We start from the raw sequence: 20,502 nt of genomic DNA, 5'->3' as shown, positions 1-20,502 counted from the left end.
CATAAATGGGCAGTGCCAAAAGATTGTCAATACTATAATATTGTATTTACATTTATTTTTTTATTATTTGGAGATCGTGAGATGCGGTCTGGTGTGACGTAGGTTTTAAAAAAACATTTTCTTTATCGTGCCACGTTTCGATCTTTATTGAGATCATCTTCAGGGCTCAAAGTGTTTGTTTCCCGTGTAGATGGGTCATTCTTGTGTGTTGTGTGGAGAGCGCTCATTTATTTTTTTATTTATTACATATGCATTATTTATTACATGACTTCTGGACATTTTTCTTTGGTTAATACAAATGACAATTTGTAAGTTTTTTTAAACTTTCTAATTTGTTTCCATTCAGGGTTGGTGTGAAAATGTTAAAAGAAAAAATCCCCAAGATTAGCCATGATATTTGTTTATAATTTATTACCAGCGTTTGATTGGGTTGAAACGAACTAGAATCATACTTAAAACAAAGGAAGGAAAGAAAAAGGATTTTGATTAAAGTGTCCTTTAGAGACCAAAATATTTTTCTATTTTAGTGTAATCGGTAAGTCAGTCAGCAGTTGTCAACTGTTTAAATGTTTAAAGACCAAATTATTTGGTTTTGGAAAGAAAATTATATGATTTTGTGTAGAACATGTAGATTGGCGAAAATCTTATGATTAATAAGTGTAGAAAATAATTGTGGCAACCCAAACATCGTCAATGACTATGATAATGAACTTATTTTTACTTTCAAGATTTCGAAGAATTAAGCATTAAATTTTTAAATTAAGCATTTAAATGTTTCTGAAAGGCATTTTTGAGCACAATTAATTCGTTTTTTTCTTGTTAACATGAATTCACTAATTTCGTGGTCCGCGTGACCAATTAATATATTACAATTAAATTCACTAATTTCGTGGTCCGCTTGACCAATTAAACATTACAATTAATTAAGGTTTTTAGTTGAGATGAAAAAANAACCAGCATATTACTTATCTGAACTACCAAAAAAGGTTTTACGTGATATTTTTTGGGGGGATTTAAATTAAATAGATCACAGTAGAATAGGTTTACAATTCAACCAATCCTTTTTACAAGACCTATTTTATAACCAGAAACCTTTGGTTTGAACTATGTCTAGTTATATTTCGTTAAAGTAAAATGGTTTCTATTCGAGATCTTCTCTTATTTCATGTACTACTTTTACTTAATTATCTTCACACTCAATGACAAAGTGAACATCATTGTACTTTTTATCTCCCCCCACCGATTATGCACATTATGAAGAAGGCAAGCCATTTAATTATGCCTACTTGAGCTATCAAGGAACTCGAATATAAATATTTAAATAATCAATACGTTTGACATATTTTTCTATTTTTGACATGAATTTCATATGAATTCAAAGAGCTATGAAACACGAAGGAGTATTTTTGAACAGTTGGTCATGCAACACATGCCCGTGTTGTTGGTTGCATACTCGTATACCCTTCCCATTCATTGTTTTATTCGTTTTTGATTCATGTCTAACGTTGTTATTAAATGTAAATGAACGACTGGTCATAGTTAATTTGTAAATATCCACAATACGTTTTTGAATTGATTTTTCTTAATCACTTATAATTGTTTGGCTCTCTCTCTTTTCTTTCTCTTTCTTTCTCTCTCTTCCTCTCTGATTTTTAAATACTGTTTATAATTAAATGAAAAACTATATTGTGAAACCGTGAAACCAAGACTTCANGAGATAGGGAGAGAGAGAGAAGGAAAGAAAGAGAAAGAAAAGAGAGAGAGTCAAACAATTATAAGTGATTAAGAAAAATCAATTCAAAAACGTATTGTGGATATTTACAAATTAACTATGACCAGTCGTTCATTTACATTATTTATAATTTATACATTATATATATAATGTAATATTATATTCATACTTAGATAAAATATACGGTGGCGTGATATTATCATAGTCTATTAGTAAACAAAACGCTGAAATAAATTGTAGCTCGTACAGTTCAATCATACAATATGAAAAAAAGTGCTTAACATCAAACGTGAATGACACCACGTTACAATAATTGACCGGTCTAAGCATAAAAAACGTCGAATTAACTTTTAATAGCACAAAGACAATGCCGTACACAAATATCTAATTCCGAATTGATATTTATAGAAACCAGTGTATTAATGGTCTTTTATTTTATTTTAAAATTTTTTTAAAAGGATCAAAGCCTTCCAAAAATATCAAAAATTCAAAACACAATTAACAACTCACCCGTGTTTATCAAGGGTTAATTAGTTTTAAAAATATATTTGAAACACGCTGTACTGTGAACATAAAACTGGCATAAAACATTTGCATAAAACAAACAATTTGTAACAGGGACAATAGTGGTATTCAATATGTTTGTAACGTTCACTAAGATCGTGAACGCCCCCTTCTTTTTTTAACATGTTAAACGTTAATTTTTCCGCAATGCTGAGCGTGGCGATTGGCAGAACCAAAAATAAAGATATAACAGTCCTTGAAGGCTTGTTGTTGTTTGTTATGGTTTTGTTTTATGTTAAATTGTAAGATGCCAGAAGATACTAAAAAAGAAAAATTAATCAACTCTTTCATTCAAAATGCTATCTATGCACTCGAAAAGTACTAACAAATGACACGCTTCAATTCTTGTCGACATATCTAACTTGTATCCTAACGTCTAACAGCCTACAACTTCATAGGATAGGTGATTTATCTATTATGAATGAGAGTATAAGGACAGGTCAGAAATTAATAAAAGAAATGTATTTGTCTGATTTAATTAAGGCGTATTTAAGAATAAAAATACTTGTAAACAAAAAACAGCTGTTAAACAAAAAACTCATGGCTGCCATGTTGGTTACCTACGCCCTAACAGATAGCAATGTGACTACATTTTCGACCTAACATCTAACATTGTCCCGTTAGGCGTGTTAGATCGAGCATTGTTAAGTAGCCAATTCTTACAACTCTACGTCATCATTTTTCTCAATCTAACAGAACCTAACAGAATTAGCAGGGCTAACACGAACCAAAAATAAAGCTATAACAGTCCTTGAAGGCTTGTTGTTGTTTGTTATGGTTTTGTTTTATGTTAAATTGTAAGATGCCAGAAGTTACTAAAAAAGGAAAATTAATCAACTCTTTCATTCGAAATGCTATTTATGCACTCGAAAAGTACTAACAAATGACGAAGATCGCGAATACCCCTAATATTGTACACAAAAGTGTTCAATAGGAAATTAATCATCTAAGTAATCTATAGATAGTGAAATACTTTGTTAAAGGAAAATGTGAAATATGTCTTTCAAGTGATATACAATCCAAAATTAAAACGATATGGAATAGTAATATTTTTAAGAGAAAAAATATTATTTGCATATTTTCAATGTAAGGTCATCACGTAAAAATAAAAATCGTGTTTTAATTATGTATATTATTTATAACTGCAGTCTATTTCAGATGTTTTATGTTGTAATTGAAATTCAATTGTGTGAACGTCGAATTGAAGAGGAATTAGAACATTTCATCTGAAAACGAATGTAAACCAGACTGTTCAGCAGTGCAGAAATCAAGGGATCAACATTAAATTTCACTATACCATTTTCTCCAGAGTAAAATATTTAAATTTCTTCGTTATAATACTTAAAACAAAGCTTCTTATAATGGTGTAATTAAAAAATGCTACTTATAACGGTTTGTATAAAATAGTTAAAATAAAAAACATAGGGCAATTTAAAGAAATAGAGAAAATGGACCTTTTTGAAAAAATTGAAAATTTATCAATTTCATTCAAAGATCCAGGATTGTCAGGATTTTTTCTTCTCTTTTCTTCGAACAATACAAAAAGTAACTGGACAGAAACACTTATAATTTGCTTTGGGCATTCTGAGTGGAACTGTGAGATTCTGCCAAGGCAGTCAATATCCAGTGCATCTGATTCTGCTAATCAAAAGTCTTCAGACGTATTGTCAAAGCTTCTTACCACACTAACTTCAATGACTTCTTCATAAACTCTTTTTTTGGACAACCAATTGAGCCCATTCGCTTCCGAAAAGTTCCGTAACAAGCTCCCGATCCATCCAACTTCTAAGCCCTGTGTACACTTTCTCATCCACAGGACCACAAGTGCAACCACGCTGTGTTAAACGACGATTACTCTACTCGCCTCAGATTTACCCTAAAGTTTTCTTTAGGAGCATATTTTTTATGCGAAAAAATTTTGATTAGGAAAATATTTTTTTGTGTTACCTTATAAAACACGGAATTAAAAAAAATAAACAAACATTAGAATTGTTGTTATTTGTTTCCAAATTTTGAAAACTATTTTTTTTTAAACTGCAACTAATTAGCGTGAATTCTATGATGGTACAGATTATAAATCCGTTTACAGAAAAATAAAAAATGCCGTTGTATAGAAACGATAGGTGCACTAATTTTGACGATTTAGTATTGCTGTCGTTTTAATTTGATTGATCAAATTTTTGTGAAAATTTACCCTTATTCTCTCATATTACCAGAGTTGTCTGGTTACTTTAAATACGAAGTTAAGAGAGAATAAAACACATAAATACATAATTATATCTTTTATTTTGATTATATTGAACAGGCTACAAATAAATTCTTATATTTAAACGAAAATGTAGCGAGAAAATAGCGCACATTGAAGATGAAGGACGAGCAAACTCTATGACAAAAAAAGTTACAGTAAAAAATAAAACACTTCTGAAAAAGAATGATAGTAACATAAAATGATTAGGTGAAGGGTGTTTGTGTTGCGTGTCTGTATTGTGTTTATGTTAATTTACGGAATTGAATGTATTTATTAGCGAAAAAGGAAGGAGGTTTAACCCCGCCCCGAGGAATATCGCGTACTCTGGGGAAGAGAATGTAACCAGACGTTTATGTTTGTGTAGGGTGTTATGTTTATGTTACTTTTTTTTGGAATAAATGTAATTTATTAGCGTGAAAGGAACAGGACAACACCGCCTCGAGGGATCTGACTAAGGGGTGAATGAATCTCACTAGAGTTCTATGCTTGTGTTATATGTTTTATTCTATTCTATAGTTGATCCTAACCTGAGGTACAAATGAGAGGACTTAGTTTTTATGTAAAAGCAGAAAGTCAGTAACAGAGACTCAAATGACTGCAGGCTGAAAAATATGCGTTATGTTTTTCATGGATTTGGTAGGTCAGGATTAAAATTGGCACCATTCCTGGTTTTAGTTTGAGATAGAACAACACGTGAGCTAAGAACATGTGAGAAACAATGAAGGACATGCTGCATTCTATAATTTCAACCCAGTGTTTTAATTAATAAAAAAAATGTTTTTCAATCCATTGAACGGGATTAAAGACGATAAATTTCCAAAAATTTCATTATGTCAAAACAAAATAGCATAGAGAAAAGTCCAGAATCAATCGAAATGCCGGTATTTTAGCACGGCCCCGGCGTAGCATTATTGGCAACCCTGACTGTAGGACTGGAGGAAGGCAGTGTATCGTGAGTTGTCAAGGGGTGAACACCACCCCTTCCGACACCCATCCTTTCGCTCAAACTTCGCGTCCCGCTCACGGTTGTGTGTTAATTGTGTGCCATCGGTCGAATTTTAATTTAGAACCTTTCAATGTGAGTTTAAATCTATGTTGGGTAGTAATTTTATACAGACAAATATTTAAAATACACATTAAATAAATGTAATGAGATTATTAAATAAAAAGGGAGCCATATAACGTAACGGAAAAAACTATGTTTTTTATTAGGTTTATTATTTTTATGGAAAGTGTGATTGAGTTGAAAAATTAGTGTCACGAGCGGAACTAGAACTAATTTTTCAGCTCAATCACACTGCATAAAAAAATAATAAATCAATTAGAATAATTTGTTTAGTTAATAGACCAAACTAAACGACATATATTAGTATAAATAAAAAAAAAAATAAATTATATAAATATACTAAGTACCTGATTGTAAATCTAACTAGTGCTTACCCATTAAAGTGTTTTTAGGATAAAATTGCTTAGTTTTAATAAATCGAAGAACAGGTTAAAACTTTCATCTAAATTATGTATTAACATCACTTTGAGCATATAGACCAACTTAAAATATTTCTAAGAAAAAACTAACTATTGAAAAATTATTAATAAAACATCATAAAACAAAGTGTTTCAAAACACCTCAAACTTAACCTTAAACGAAGTTTTTGATAAAAACACAATGTTATCAAATGCGAATAAAACATCATAAAAACAAAGTGTATAACTTAACCTCAAACTTAACCTTAAACGAAATTTTTGATGAAAACACAATGTTATCAAATACGAATAAAATTTTTATTTTGTGATAACTCACCAAATTGATAAAATATATGTTAGTATCACAAAATTTCTTTGAATTTCACAGATGACTGGTCAAACAGTTCGGACATAATCAGAACTGCAAATTCAAAGTAAAATGTAAATTTCTTCATAGCATTCCACAAAAAACCAAACCATTATCAATTAAAATGCTAATAGAATTAATAATAACAATCATTAAGCAAAAGTGACCATTTAGTAGATATTTATATCAATCCTATTCTCAGAAAATGATCATTGCAAAGCCCTCAAAGAAAATGGTTAATCATTAAAAAAGTTAGTTATATATTAATTATTTCGGCAGGTTGCCTTATGAAGGTAGACTGTTACTTAAGTTTAAAACTAAATTTACACAATAAAAAAAAATCCAAACATAACTTCCCCCAGACATTCACGATGAAAATATACTCAAAGACAAAAAAAAGTTGTTTTTTCTCCAGTCTGAAAGAAAATTCACCGACATACCGGAAAATTATTTAAGTGTTTTTACGGCGTTTTGATGAATTTTCTTTCAAATCATCATAATTAAATAATTTTTATTAAAACTCACAAATTTCTGATCTCGTTTAATTTGTTTTACTTTAAAATAAATATGTTGTAATTAATATAACGATAAAAATGTATTTAGTTGGAAATAAACAGCAAAATACGAATGTCCGGTATTTAAGTGTTTAAACTAATTTAACTTTTTCCTTCTCTTTATAATTATTTCTTTGTGCAAGTGGTATATAAGATGAAAAATGTACTCGGAATCTAGGAAAACTAAAATAATTTTAGGAAGTCAAATTGGGAAAAAGCATGATGAACGTGTGTTTATTTTATATTATATATAAACACATTTTAAATTTTTGTTTTATTACATTTTTTAAAAGATTTTTAATGTTAGTTATACTGTTCAGAACAACTTGATCTGGTATAAACTATATTAAGTTGGATAAACTGATTGGTTTAGTTTGAAACTTATTGAAACAAAACGTTCTTTCCACCCTGCAATAAGTAAAGAGTGAGATACTATTTAAAGTAATTGCAAATATTTTAATAATTTGATACTTAAAACATGATAATGCAACATAAAACAGTATTTGTTATTCACTTAAAAATTTCTTTTTTAGAGAGAGAAATTATAGAATTAAAAAACACACTTTGTTACATTCTATATAATCGTGTTTTAAAATAGAATTAGGCTTTCATTGTCTTAGCTTACATCCTTAGCACAGCCAGAAATTACACATTCAAGTCTATACCAAATGTAAATTCTCCCATATGTTCCAACCCTGAATAAATCACATCCATTTGAAACATCATTAATCTTTTACTAAACAAATATGATAATATATACGTTATTTAATTTTTCCACACCAAAATTGCTTTCAAATAAAACAAACTAAAGTTACTAAATGACTATGTCAATATATAAATTGAAAAAGGATTAACTGGAACATTTACTGCCAGATGATATAGAATCATTGAATTCTCTGGCATATTTAATAATATTTCACGGAGGTTTTTTGATTTATTTTAGGAAATTTTTTTTATTACATTTATTTGATATTTACAACTACAAATATTGTATTAGGTAAATATGTTATATGTGTTGAATATGTGATTTTAGTCTCTTATCGAAGAAGTTGCCTTGTGGCAACACTCCTCGCACTGAAACCTTTTCAATGTTCACTCAATGAGAAGGTCTCGGGGCCACTTTCGCTTCAATCGTCTTGGAGAATTTTCGGGGTTGGAAGTGATGTGTCGTACAAATAGATCATTGTGTTGTTCAGTGATTGATGAAATCTTTTACAGCGGGTTTTGATGAGATTATGTACAAACGGGATGTGTAGATCGTTATGAATAGTGTTATTTGAAACATAAAAAGGAAGCTTTATAATTTAATGTAGAATTTTAGATTGGATTGATTGGCGACGTTGGGAATTAGAATCCTTGGTTGAACCCCACACTTCACAACCCTACGTTCAGAGAGAGAGGTCTAATCATTGTCTTGTAAATTAAAAGTTTATTTTCAAGGTCTAATTTTGATCGTGAGTCGAGTAGTCTTTTTAACAATTTATAACGTCGGTTTGTCTGCTGTTTTTTCAGTCTTGTGTGGGATTTCCAAGTCATTTATCCATGAAAAGTCCGAGATAACGCACAAGATCAGTGATAGATAATGGGATTCCATTTATTCTCACTACAGGACATATATTTTTTTCGTAGGGTAAAATTTATCTGTAGGCCTTTCGTTAGGTTTATCTTCATTTTCCACACTGTGAACCGTACTGTTCATTCATTCAGGTGTTGAGTGGAAATTGAGGGGTCCGAATTACGTGTAATCATCAGCGAATGTATTTGCTGAAATGTTAACGTGTGGAGAAATATCATGCCGTGTATATTGAAAATAGAAATAGGCCAAGTATGCTTCTCTGAGGAACACCCACTCTAATGCGTATTTAAGGTGAGAATTCAGTTCCCTAACGGAATCGGCAAAATCGGTACGTCAGATAAGATCTCAATATGAGTAGTATGTACGAGGGAAGATGTTCTTCAGTTTCCAAAGCATGCCCGAGTGCCAGACTCGATCGAATGCCTGTTCTAAATCAAGAAAGACACCCAAGCAATGCTGTTTTTGTTCGAGGAAAGGGGCTGTATTGTCAGCAATAAGATGCAATTGTTGAGTTGTCGAGTGAAATGTGCGGAATCCAAACTGATGATTTGGAATAATACTAGAATTTTCAATTATTGGCAATAATCGTCGGAGAAGTAGTTTTTCTAGAATGTTGGCAAGGATAGAAAGGAGACTAATTGGTCGATAGAAACTTGGAAGATCAAAAGGTTTATTCGGCTTATGAATCATTTTAATTATAGGGAACTTCTATTGCAATGGAAAATATGTGGTCGTGATTACAGCGTTGTATAGGTATGGTAAGTATAGTAAGCCTCTGAGGGGCAAATTTTGTAATATTTGTGCTGTAATTATTGGGTTGTCCGGAAAATAATGCAGGATTTTGGTATTAAACAAANATGCCTGTTCTAAATCAAGAAAGACACCCAAGCAATGCTGTTTTTGTTCGAGGAAAGGGGCTGTATTGTCAGCAATAAGATGCAATTGTTGAGTTGTCGAATGAAATGTGCGGAATACAAACTGATGATTTGGAATAATACTAGAATTTTCAATTATTGGCAATAATCATCGGAGAAGTAGTTTTTCTAGAATGTTGGCAAGGATAGAAAGGAGACTAATTGGTCGATAGAAACTTGGAAGATCAAAAGGTTTATTCGGCTTAGGAATCATTTTAATTATAGGGAACTTCTATTGCAATGGAAAATATGTGGTCGTGATTACAGCGTTGTATAGGTATGTTAAGTATAGTAAGCCTCTGAGGGGCAAATTTTGTAATATTTGAGCTGTAATTAGATCATAACCTGGAGCCATTTGTGAAGGTAGTTGTTTAATAGTGTGTCGTATATCTGATGGAGTAAATGCTTTAGGAGGAGAGCTGCAAGGGGACATTCAAATCGTATTCAATGTTATGCCGATGGTCATGATTAAGTGGTGTGTAGTGAATATTATGGAAAGATGCTAGGGATAGGGGGATTGTGGTCCTTATATCGCAGGATCTTATGGGTGCAGAACCACAAAGATTTGTCTGTGTTGTAAAGCGAATTAGTATATTGTATGTACATTTCAGCCCTAAGTTGGGCCAGTTCTTTTTTCGATTTTCTCGTAAGTTGGATCATCGATCGGTGATCACTCGGATATCTGCTACGCTTGTCAGATTGTCCTGACCCTTCGCTTTTCAGTCAGGAGTAGCCGAATGTTTGAAGGTAATAGTAACTGTTGATTATTCCGAGGTGGTGATAAGGAGGTTGACACCCATGCTGCATGCTGTATTAATTTTGTAAAATCGTCTACAGCTTTGTCAATTTCTTCTGGGGTTTTTGGAGATATGTGTAGGCTAACATTTTTGTTTATTATTGTTTGAAAATTTTTCCAATCTTTTGTGTGGTGTTTAGTGACCGTCAATTAATGATTATTTGGAAATCGTTACACGGGGGTCTGGTGTGAGTAGGTTTAGAAAAATATTTTCTTTATCGTGCCAACGTTCCGATCTTTATTGAGAGCATCTTCAGAGCTCAAGGTGTTTGTTTTCTGCGTAATTGTATCATTCTTTTGTGTCGTGTTGAAAGTTTCAGAGGCATTCTCAACACGACATACAAGAAAGACAATTACGCAGAAAACTGTACTTTGAGCCCTGAAGATGATCTCGATAAAGATCGAAACGTTGGCACTATAAAGAAAATGTTTTTCTAAAACCTACGCCACACCAGACCGCATCTCACGATCTCCGAATAATTATTTAGAGATTATTAATCAATAACCATTGACCATTTATTATAAAAACACTATTTCCATAATGTTCCACAGCAAGAACGGTGCCACTCTCAATAACATAAAAATATATCTTTTGTCATTTATCATACATCAGTTGTATTCTGCCATCTCGCATCTCACATGCGTCATCTCTCAGCTCTAATTTCATCTAACATTTATCGTTTATCATTTCCCATCTGGCATTTGTCATCTGCCATCGGCCATTCATTTCCATCTGCCAGGCCCTGAGATTTATAAACATTGTTTAAATATACATGTACTATGTGAAAAAATGAGTTTATACAATGTTAGAAATTTTATAGTCAATCAAGGTATTTGTACTCACTCAAAGTGCTTGTTTTCTGTGTAAATGCTTCATTATTGTGTGTCGTGTTGAGAGTGCCAGTGAGATATTGATGTTTTATGTCACATCATATAACATATGTATATATAAACATACAAAATATAACATATAAAAATACGTTGGATTTTGAAGGAGTGGGGAAGGAAGTAGGGATGGAAATTCATTTTTAAATGAGCCGTACCTTTTTCCTACTCACATCAAAAACAACTTTAACTTCACAAATGCCACATTAACATTACCAAACACCAAAATTAACAACATACATAAGGCCACAATAAAATTCAAAATGAAAATTTTTTAAATGGAAATCATTAGGAAATCACTACCAGCATTAAAAACATTAAGACACTAACACAAAAATTACACCAATTAAAACTTAGTGCCGCCAATATAATACCTAGACGCCATAAAAAAATTCTACAAATATCAAAAAATTGCATACAATTTACACTTTGACCAAATTAAAAACAAACACACAATAAAAAATTAACAACTTAAACAACAAACAGACACTTGATAACACAAACAATTGGTTTCTAAACCTAGCCAAAACTAACATTTCTCCATAAATCCAAAACTTCCTATCACTTGATCCCAAACATTCCATTCCTTACAACAAAACAGATTTCCGAACAGCTAAATTAATTACTGATGTAGACTATGCAATCCATAAGTCAACAAAAACATAAGAAAAAACACCACAATCAAAATGCATTAATGCAATAACAAATCACTTACAAATCAATACAACATATCTCACCAAATATACACCAAAACAATAAAAATCAAAAAAATAATCTACACATACTCCTTCTTTCTGCGATAAAACAAAACAAACAATAGCAATCAGCAAAAAAGAGTACAATGAAAAAATTTACAAAATTATCAGTAATACAAACACATATAGCCCAATCAAATCAGACCCTACCCCTTCACTCATCAAACAGACTAACAAAATCCTTCAAGAAACACTTAAACAAAAAGAAATTGACATGTACACCTACAAATCATTTCAAAACAATTCTCCAACGCCCCCGAAACTATACAGATCTATCAAAACGCATAAACCTGAATACCCTCTAACACCAATAATAACCCTACATAGAACATGACAAAATATCTAACTAATATACTCAACAACATCATAGATAACACATATAACGTAAAAGATTCATTTCATTTCATCAACAAAATTGATAATATTCACATCCCCTCACACTACTCTCTCATATCCCTAGATGTTTCATCATTGTTCACCAACATTCCAATAGACACAACACTGAACATTATTAAAGATAAATTGCCCAACATAACACCATACAGAAGTCTATCAAAAACCACGTTCATAACAATGATTCGACACTACTGTATTAACGGATATTTTACATATAACTATTTGGCAAACTAATCATTTTTACAAACAACTATTTGGGTCCATTTTTTCCCATTGTCGGCTCCTTTCACCTGGAAGAAGCCGACTCCTCATGTAAAAATGAATTTCTGCCCCTACTTCCTTCCCCACCCCTTCAAAATCCAACGTAAATAAACATAAAAAACACAAAACATAAAATATGTCACTAGCACTCTCAACACGACACACAATAACGACACATCTACACAGAAAAAAAAACCCACTTCGAGTGAGTAAAACTACCTCGATTGAGTCTAAAATTTCTATCATTGTATAAATTAATTTTTTCACATCGCACATGTATTTATATATTTAAACAATGTTTATACATCAGGCACTGAAGATGATCTCAATAAAGATCGAAACGTTGGCACGATAAAGAAAATCCTTTTCCAATCTGTAGGTCCAGTTATTAATCAAGGATGTTTTGGTACAATAGAAGGGACAGAATTTAGGATTAATCGAACTGGGCTATGATCAGAGGAAAAATCAAAAGAATTTGAACTATCCAGATGGGTTGAAGAAATTCCGGTTGTTATGAAATAATCTAATATATCAGGAAGTTTACGAGTAGATGCTGTTCAATATGTTGGGTTCGGAGGTGTAATAACAGTGTAAGCGGTTGAGGATAAATAATTAAGGAATTTCCGTCCACGTGGGTTAGAAACACGGCTACCCCAATATGGGCGCTTGGCGGTGAAGTCACCCTAACGATGAAATAAGGTCCAAGTGATCGAAGAAAAGATAGGAATTCGTGTTGTGACAAATCGTGATTAGGAAGACAATACCCAACTGCAATATTCAATTGGAAGGAGGAGGTGTTTACGGTGATGGATGTGGACATTAGTGTGTAAGATGTGTATGATGTGTTTACAACATGTGATAAAGTGCAACGAATGAGTATAGCGGCACCTTGCGCCCTACTAGAAGGGTGATCTGTCCTGTAAGTAATGTAGACTTTGATAGTAAGAAGAGATTTAGTTGTTAAATGTGTCTCAGTAATTAGTGCTATGTCTAATCGTTTGTCATGTAGTACTATGTCTAGTTCGTCTTTGTGGGAGCTGAAACCATTACCATTCTAAAGAAGAATGAGCAATGATTGTGAAGTCATGACAAACCGGCAAGTTTTGGAAAGATTCACTACACTTGAGAGGAATGTTAAAAGAGGTGTAATAATTGATTTAAAATCGCTAAGAAAACTAGAAAGAAGTGAAGTTACATCGCTGAAGGAAGAAGGAGATGGAATGAAAGTGTTATGAGGTGGAGGTTGAGGTGGAATGAACGTAGCAAGGGGAGGGTTTAAAGATTGCTTCGTCGCCTCAGCATAGCTTGAGAACTGGCGTTGGACTCGTTGCGGAGGAACTACTGTTTGAGTGTTATTGCCTGTTTCTCTTCTTGAAGGATGGTCCTCTCTTCAGGCGTTGTAGTTCCTTGTGGGAAGAACAGCCACGATAGGGTCTGGTACAATCAGCTGACAAGTGAGACCGGCGCACTTCACGCATCGCGGGAAGTGGTTGCAAAAAGATTTTGTTTGACCATAACCTTGACACCTTTTGCATTAAGAATCTTATCTTGTCTTTTTTTGTAGGGTTCTTCTACTTTAATTTTTGTATAAAGGAGACTGCTCAATGTAAAGATTTGTTCATTTATAGGGTTTGGTTCAGGTCAATAAAGAACAGGGGAAGACTAATTTTTGAAGTGGGGGTATTTACATTGGTCACGCTCCTAACGTTATGTCCAATGTTTTCTAGTTCTTCTTTAATTAATTCTGGAGGCGTAGAATAATCAAGGGGACGCATAACGACCATAAAAGCCTTATTTTCTTGAAGATGATAAGAATCAGGGTTTTGTGTTTTTCGAATATATCGAAATATCGAATAATTGTTCGATACGCATCTACTGAGTGGGCGTATACTGTTGTATCCTGAACTCCTTTACATGGAAAACCATTTTCACCCACAAGGCCTTGCAAAAGACAGAGTAGTTGACAATGTTTTTAAGAAATATAGGTGGTGGCTTAACCGGTCTGGGAGGTTGTTTAAACTTAGCTGTTTTGTTTTCTTCGTTCAACTTGGCTAATGGAGCAAATGGGTTTGCTGTAATAAAACATAGTGGCATATCGCTACTCTTTGATGGTTACCTTACACTGAAACGTTGGCACGATAAAGAAAATGTTTTTCTGAAACCTACATCACACTAGACCGCATCTCACGATTTTCGAATAATCGTCTATTAACAGTCACTAATCACTACACATAAATATTTATTATTAAAAATTTTTTAGATTAACGTTTAGTTGCTTGTAGTTAACATTAAATGTACTCCATTACTAATTTTAAATAGAATAATAGTTGAGTAAGTATTACTCTAATATTAACATTGTTGTAAATTTTAAAATTATTTTGTTAAATGTAAATTTGTTAAACTTAGGCCTTGATGATGGCTTAATGTACGTTGAAAGCTTGGCAAAACTGTAGTATTGTTGACCACCTTTCTATGCTCGTCAACTTAATTATTAATTGTAGACCGATATAAACATAATTAATTATTACTTCTATCATAGAAGCGGTTTAATAGATTTTCAACTGATATTTGTTTAATAAAACGTCAACTCCTTCTGAGCATTAATTGCTCAAAATTTCTGTCGTTTCGAAATTTCCGTTCATTTAGTTTGACGTGAGAGTTTAATTGGGAAAATTAACCGTAAAGGTTGAGAAGTTTAAGTAAACGGAACACCGAACCGGGCAGAAATACTGATTATTCTGGAACTACTTTAAAATTTTACTGATTTAATTAATGTTCCCTGATCAATCATTTTTGACAAGAGTGAAAATTCCGAATGAGAATGAAATTAACTCTTTTATAAGACAATGGCGTATTTTAAAGTTTTTCAATGGGACTTATTAACTTCTCACCCCCTTCCGGAAATGATCTTAATTCGAACGTTGGATAATTAAACAGATAATACTGGTTTTAACAGTAGAAATATTAGTGATTATTTGGAGATCGTGAGATGCGATCTGGTGTGACGTAGGTTTTAGAAAAACATTTTTTTTTGAGTCTATGTTTCGATCTATATTGAAATCATCTTCAGGGCCTGGAATTTATAAACATTGTTTAAAGTTTTACAAGTACATGTAAGACATGAAAAAAACGGATTTATACAATGCTAGAAATGTTAGATTCAATCAAAGTATTTGTACTCACTCAAGTGTTTGTTTTCAGTGTAGATTGTCATTTAGACTCCTCATATACAAAAGAATTTCTATCCTTATTTCCTTCCCCACCCCATCAAAATCCAATGTATATAGACATAAAGAATCAATATCTCACTGGCACTCTCAACATGACACACACGAATGACACCCTACACAAAAAACAAACACTTTGAGTGAGTACAAATACTTTGATTGAATCTAAAATTTCTAGCATTGTATAAATTCATTTTTTTTACAACCTACATGCATTTGTAAAATTTAAACAATGTTTATAAATCCCAGGCCCTGATGATGATCTCAATAAAGATCGAAACGTTGGCACGATAAAGAAAAGATTTTTCTAAAACCTACGTCACACCAGACCGCATCTCACGATCTCCAAATAATCATTAACTCAAGGTCACTAAACACCACAGATTTACACACAGTAGAAATAGTGTTTCAGTTCAATTTCTATTTCTTTAAAAAAATTTAACACACACATCGTGTTATATTTGCCGAACGTGTGAATGTGTGTCCTGGAATGGTAAATCTCCTTTAGGGAACCCACTTCGACGTTAGATTATCATCAGAATGATATCTTATTCAGGTTCAAAGTGGGATAATAATTTTCTCTACGCTGTGAGCTGAATTGAAAAGTCCCTTCAATAAGAACTGGGCTTTCTCGATAAAACTGTTGTTTGCGAATTACTGCAGGTTTCAGTTTTAAAATATTCTCGCCTGCTTTTATTTAGCAAAATGGGAAATAAATTAATTTAAAACCGCAATTGAAAATTATAAACAATTACATAATGTTAATATAATAATCAATATAAAAATATAAATAATAATATGATTTCAATAACAAGGAAGCCATTTACAATCACCACGAACATTTGATTAACTTTACCTTTTGGTACTTGATGTTGTCAAAGTCAACTGATATTTTATCTGTCTATTGCTTGGAGAGGTGCTTTGACCTTGTGGATGTGGTCGGCGTATTGATTTTTAATTTACTCCACTCTGATCCGTTGTGAGCCATGAAAGTGGATCTATTTCCTTTGTATCGGTAGGCTTTGAATTTACTTTACCCTTCCTTTTCACAAACACAGCGAACCCAGAGGGTTTGTGTTAAATATATAATTTTTCACATTATTTTTTCTATTTAGTACTTCGTTTTAAGCAGCTCGTTAACATTACCTGTCTTTCTGTGTATATACGTCTGCCTATCTTGGACTCAATTTTACTAAGATAAAATGACTCGCACACTCAGTCACACTTTTTCACTCACCCTCTTTTCTCCCTTACACTTTACCCTTACAACACGCTCACATTCTGTCCCCCTTACTTTCCCTCCCTCTCTCACCTTTCTCTCACTCTCTCTCTCTCTCACTCTCTCTCTCTCTCTCTCTCTCTCTCTCTCTCTCTCAGTCTTCTTAGACAAAAACACGTTTCCACTCTTTCTTTCTCTCTCTTGCTTTTCTTCATTCTCTCTCTCTCCCGCGCTCTCTCTCTCTCTCTCTCTTTCTCTCTCTCTACGCTTTTCAAAAAATGCAACATTTTACATAACTTCTCCTTCAATATACAATTAACGGTTTTAAAAAACGCCATCCTTGCTCTTTGAATTGTAACAGGCATAATAAAAATCCTGGAGAAAATTGAAAAATAATACTCCCAATATAAAGGTCACACGTCAAACAAACAGGGGATTGGGACATGCCTAAATTTAATATAAGAACGCTTTCACTCTGTGCAATGATTCCTTTCTCGTCCTGCAACGATATTTTTTTTAGGTTAATTGCTAACAGGACGCGACGAGAAATTTGAATTAGGAATATTTTACTGTGACCAGGATGGTGTAAAAGCTCTCCAAAAGTCAACGATTAACCGATAAATTGATAGTGGGAACTGCGCGATGAAACAATAAAATATCCGCTAAGAACTTCCGTAATTACAACCTACGCATAATTGATGGTTGCCGCAAAACCCAATTTGCTTGAGAGTGGAATTTACAACTTTCGACTAATCGAAAGACTTTATTAAACCTGTCTATAAAGACTTGAACGGTGAATGTTCTTGCATTCAGATGGACCCATGTTTATCTAAGATTGAATTTTGAGTTATGATATGTATAAAAAATAGAAAATTCTTTAAGTCTTTAAAATATAAATTAATAGGAAAAAGAGAAGGCAAAGCTCCGGAAAATTTTGTCTTTTGTTAACCGTTATGATTAAATCGGAGTGAATAGGAAAACACCCACGGGCTTAAAAAGCTTAAAATTTAGGTCTTTCACTCTTTGCAATTCACACATTAGACTTTTGTTTTGTTGCTTAAATATAACCATTGTTATAAACGATATTGAAATAGATTTTAAAAATTACAATAAAAGGTGATGCTACTCCAAATTTTAAGAAGCATAAAAAACTAACTATTCCAACATAAGAGAGACACAAGAAAATTGACATAAACAATATACGTAGATTGATTTAAATGATAATAGGCAAGAGTATTTTATGTACATTCACTATTGCAAAAAACTTTATTTTTTGAGAAATGATTTTCTTCAGTATAACTTCTTAAATATGTATTTCGCCAATTATTGAGTATTTTTCCATGACGTTTGCGCATTTTCGCACAGAATTAAAATTAGTAATTTCAGAATTGATTATATCAATTAATCTTTTAGTTCATTTTAAAGTACATATCCTTGCTGTTTTGGTTTGTCAGATGGATTTCGCCTTCAGTAGTGGATTAGTGTTGCACATGCTTACTCGTATATAACTTTTTAATTTAATTCTTAATTTTTTCAACAGAATTTGTAATTTTTCATTCAAATTCATAGCAATTCTAACCAATTTCAGAATTGGTTTGTAATTCTGGCGAACGGATTTGGATTTTCCGTAGGATCAATATGACAAAAAAGTTTATTGAAATGATCTTATCACAGAGGTGATTTCCATTAGCATTGAACACTGACTGCAACTGGTTGCTTGAATTAAGCCATCGAAATTATGGTAAAACTACCAACAGTAGTGGCAGGCAGATTAAGTTTTACCATTTTTGTAATGTGTAGAGATTAGTGACCGTTAATCGATAGTTATTCAGATATCGTGAGATGCGCGTTCCCGACCGAATCTCACGATATCTGAATAACCATTTTTGTAATATTTCTGTCAGCTATACCTCGCCACTTTACCCATTTATTCATAAACATGTTTCTAAACGTCATTTTGATTATCCAAAAGTTTCACATGCATAAGTAGCATAATGTAAACACCAAAATTATGAAATTGGTTAAAAAATATGAATTTGACTAAAAAAGCTAAATCACTGAATAACCAAAATTATATTTTATCCAGTACTGAAGATTACGAAGCGTGAACAAAAACAAACTACAGTTCATGGTTCGTCATTCCACAGAATTTACGATAGAATTTTCCAGTTTAAATATAAAAACACGATTTCCTAGCATGAAGAAAGAGATACCTTACTGGTTACTGAACAAGAAATGACAAATGAAACATTCTAAGATATAGAATTTTTTATATATTTCTGTAATATTGTTTTATAATAGACTGATAGATTGTAAAGTTAATATTAGGTTAAATTTGATTTATTTTTTGTTGTATTTGAAGGTCATATTAAATAATTAAAAATGTATTGTCAGTACTTCTGATGCTGCATAGTTAAGTGGTAATATTTTTTACCAAATAACAATTATCAATAACCATAACTTTTTTATGTTTGTTCTGAACTGTGCTTCTTACTGATTGGTTAAAATATCTTTCATAAATACCAGAAAGAAGGGTGTAATTTGCAGTTGAAGCGATTCTGCCTGTGCGCGTGGCCCGCAAAGGCCTGCTGTCATGATGTAACAAGCTGTCTATCTCTCCAGAGAAGCATGCAATCCCATAGGAGATTATGAACAGTTAATTTTTTTGTGTTTGTGTGAGATGATATTGTGAGCGATTGAGTGAATAAATTAAAAAGTGAATGTTTTACTAAATTTAGTTTGGATTTAGTCGATCAACAATAATCACATGTTGTTCTTTAATATTTGCAGTATCTCTTAGATTATTGTGAAAGTTGAATTAAAACTGCTTTTATATCGCATTAAAGGATCAGTTTGATGGACGGATTTGATGACCCAAGAATGGATGTTTGATGGATGCTTCTTCGATATTGGTTGCGAGTTCTGTTTCTGAAAATCATATCCCAAGATCATTGAGACAGGAATATTTTTTATGACCAAAAACATAAATTTCCATAAAAACTCTTCAATTCTAATTCTTAATTCGATTCCCTTTTTGGGTTCTACATTTTCTCCGTTTACAGCTATTAATTTTAAATTTGTCTTAAATTCGTTTTTTTGTTAACTATTTTTAAATTTATAAGCCTATTCTAAAAGGTTTCTGAAATTGACGATTTCGTTGCTTCTGAATCTATCAGGGCGTTCACTGCAATTTTGTTATTTACATGGTCATAATTAATCCAACCCCTTTGTTATAATTTATATAATTTTTGGAGAATGCAATGTTTTTATCTTTTGAATTATTTGTTTTTTAAAATTTATTTTATTTAAAACTGATCTTATCATTGACAGCTATAAATCGTTTAAAATTATTACAAGGGGGGCGTCGGTGGTCGCAACGGTTTAGGCGTTGACATGGCGTTCATCACTGTAAGGCAAAGGTCCGTGGTTCGAATCCAGCGGCCCTGCATTCGAACCCGATATACTTACTAATAGGCTTTATTTCAAAAACATCGGCGCCCGAGGGGTTCAAATAACCTTGTAGTTGAAATACCCTCGTAAAAAA

Source organism: Cimex lectularius, unplaced genomic scaffold, assembly GCF_000648675.2.
Source record: "Cimex lectularius strain Harlan isolate CLEC.00 unplaced genomic scaffold, Clec_2.1 scaffold59, whole genome shotgun sequence".
Classification (NCBI taxonomy): domain Eukaryota; kingdom Metazoa; phylum Arthropoda; class Insecta; order Hemiptera; family Cimicidae; genus Cimex; species Cimex lectularius.
The sequence above is the reverse complement of the archived record's forward strand: the minus strand, read 5'-3'. Positions refer to the sequence as shown.